Source organism: Enhydra lutris, unplaced genomic scaffold, assembly GCF_002288905.1.
Source record: "Enhydra lutris kenyoni isolate GAN:26980312 unplaced genomic scaffold, ASM228890v2 scaffoldscaffold53, whole genome shotgun sequence".
NCBI classification, from domain to species: Eukaryota; Metazoa; Chordata; class Mammalia; order Carnivora; family Mustelidae; genus Enhydra; species Enhydra lutris.
In genome coordinates this window covers 10674502-10677627 of record NW_019154137.1, presented here as the reverse complement: position 1 = coordinate 10677627, position 3126 = coordinate 10674502, and the positions used below count along the sequence as shown (strand labels likewise).

The following is a 3126-nucleotide window of genomic DNA, read 5'->3' as shown; positions in this document are numbered from 1 at the left end:
ATACCAGTTAGAATGGCTGAAATTAACAAGACAGTAAACAACAAGTGCTGGAGAAGATGTGGAGAAAGGGGAACCCTCTTACACTGTTAATAGGAATGCAAGTTGGTGCAGCCACTTTGGAAAACAATGTGGAGATTCCTTAAGAAATTAAAAATAAAGCTACCCTATGACCCTGCAATTGCAATACTGGGTATTTACACTACAGATACAGATGTAGTGAAAAGAAGGGCCCTCTGTACCCCAATGTTCATAACAGCAATGGCACAGTCACCAAACTGTGGAAAGAACCAAGATGCTCTTCAAAAGATGAATGGATAAAGAAGTTATGGTCCATATACACAATGGAGTATTATCCCTCCTTCAGAATGGATGAATACCCAACTTTTGCATCAACATGGATGGGTCTAGAGGAGATTATGTTGAGTGAAATAAGTCAAGCAGAAAGAGTCATTTATCATATGGTTTCACTTACTTGTGGAACACAAGAAATAACACAGAGGACATTAGGAGAAGGAAAGGAAAAGTGAAATGGGGGAAATTGGGGGGGGGAGATGAACCATGAGAGACTATGGACACTGAGAAACAAACTGAGGGTTTTGGAAGGGAGGGGATGTGGGGGGTTAGGTGAGTCTGGTGATGGGTATTAAGGAAGGTATGTATTGCATGGAACACTGGGTGTGGTGCATAAACAATGAATCTTGGAACACTGAAAAAATAAAATTAAATTAAAAAAAAAAAAAAAGAAAAAGAAAAATGTCCAAAGTCCTTGGTCACACTGTAGGACTTTGGAGATGCTTTCCCTAACGATCTGCTGTCACCTTCACTGTTCTAGTCTTTAAATCCTGAGTAAATCACCAAAACAAACAAACAAACAAACAACCCACAAAAAGAAATCTAAAAGAAATCAAAGACCAAAACAAATGAAGCCATGCCAATCTCATCTTGTTCTCTGAACAAGTTAGGTTTTGTTAAGAAAAGTTGTGATTAAAATAACAGTCTGCCTAAAAGCATTTGCACTGGATAATGAAGTCGACTTACTTGTAATCCTGCTTGCTGATCCATATCTGCTGGAAGGTGGATAGCAAGCCCAGAATGAAGCTGGGGATCCACACAGAGTATTTGTATTCAGGGGGTGTGATAATCTTGATCTTCATTGTGCTGGGTGCCAAGGTAATGATCTTCTGCATCCTGTCAGTGAGGCTAGGATATATGGTGGTCCCACCAAACAGAACCTTGTTGGTATTGAGGTCCTTATGGATGTTTACATCTCACCTTATGATGGAATTGAAGATAGTTTCATGGATACCACAGGATTCCATGCCCAGAAAAGAAGGCTGGAAGAGTGCCTAGGAGGAGTATAACTGCACATTGCCAATGTTCATGATCTGTCCATCTGGCACCTGTTAACTCTTCTCCAGGAAGGAGCTGGACGTCACGGTAGCCAACTCCTGCTCAAAGTCCAGGGCAATACAGCATTGCTTCTCCGTGATGTCACACATGATTTCCTGCTCAGCAGTGGTGGTGAAGTTGTAGCCATGCTCCATGAGGATCTCTATGAGGTACTCCATCAGGTCCCAGCCAGCCAGTTCCAGATGCAGGATGGCATGGAGAAGGGTGTACCCCTTGTACATAAGCACAGTGTGGGTGGCCTAGTCATCAAAGTCCGTCACGATGTCAGTGGCATAGCAAGAAGAGTACAGGGACAGCATGGTCTGGATGGCCACTTACATGACTGGGATATTGAAGTTCTCAAACATAATCTGTTTCATCTTCCCATAGGTGGCCTTGGGGTTCAGGATGACCTTGGTTAGTAGCATGGGGTGCTGCTTGGGGCCACATGCAATTCATTGTAGAAGGTGTGGTGCCAGATCTCCATGTCATCCCAGTTGGTGATGATAATATACTCAGTAAGATACTTCAGGGTCAGGATGTCCCTCTTGCTCTGGGCCTCATCACACATGTAGAAGTCCTCTGGCCCATATCCACCATCATGCCTTGGTACCGTGGATGCCCCACAATGGAGAGGAAGACAGCCCTGGGCTCTTCATGGGCTGTGAAGCCAGCCTTGTACATGTTTATTAAATCATTCCAGCCATTCAATGTCTTTTGATTGGAGAACTTAAACCATTTACATTTAAAATAACTATTGATACATAAGAACTTAGTAGCACTATATTAGCAATTATTATGTATAATTATAAATAATTAAATTTGTATTTATAAATGTATTTACATATTAAAATATATTACATATATACATATGTATATTTGGTATTTGTCTCATGTTTGTCTACCCATCTTATTTATTTCTACCTTAATTTTAAGTGACTTAAAATATTTTGAGTAATCCATTTTATTTTTCTAATGGTGTGTGTATTGCCTCTACTTTCTAGCATTTTTATTGGTTTCTCTAGAGATCAACATATGTATCCTTTTCAGAATTAATATTTTACCCTTTCATATAAAATGTAAGATTTTATAGGAATATAGGTCCATTTCCTCCCATTAATTGCTCTGTTGTTTTTCATGTCTAGTTCCATGAGTATTTTAAAACAAAATACCAAAATAAATTTTTCGAAAGTCAGTTGTTTTTACATAAATTCAGAGAAAAAAAAGTCTTTTATATTTAACCATATGTTAACCATTTCTGGTGTTTTTTTTTTTAAGATTTTATTTATTTATTTGTCAGAGAGAGAGAGAGAGGGAGAGAGAGCAAGCACAGGCAGACAGAATGGCAGGCAGAGGCAGAGGGAGAAGCAGGCTCCCTGATGAGCAAGGAGCCCGATGTGGGACTCGATCCCAGGACGCTGGGATCATGACCTGAGCCGAAGGCAGCTGCTTAACCAACTGAGCCACCCAGGCGTCCCCCATTTCTGGTGTTTTTATTCCTTCCTGGAGATTTGAAATTCCATCTAAAATGGTTGTTCATTATCCTAAAAAAATTTCTTCCAGCAATTATTTATTAAGGGTATTCTGGTAATTAATTCATTCATCTTTCATCTGAAAACATCATCATTGTTCTTTCATTTATAAGAAATTTTTTCACTGTATTAAGAATTTTATCATTTTAGAATCATATGTCCTCCATTTTTTCTGATAAGAATGTCACAATTTTGTATAAAATTT

The 3126-nt window shown here is 39.2% G+C and overlaps 1 pseudogene; it reads right to left on the bottom strand.

Moving 5' to 3' along the window:
• Positions 1 to 1034: 1034 nt before the first annotated feature.
• On the bottom strand, positions 1035 to 2073 carry LOC111157238 (annotated as a pseudogene).
• Between the last annotated feature and the right edge of the window lie 1053 nt (positions 2074 to 3126).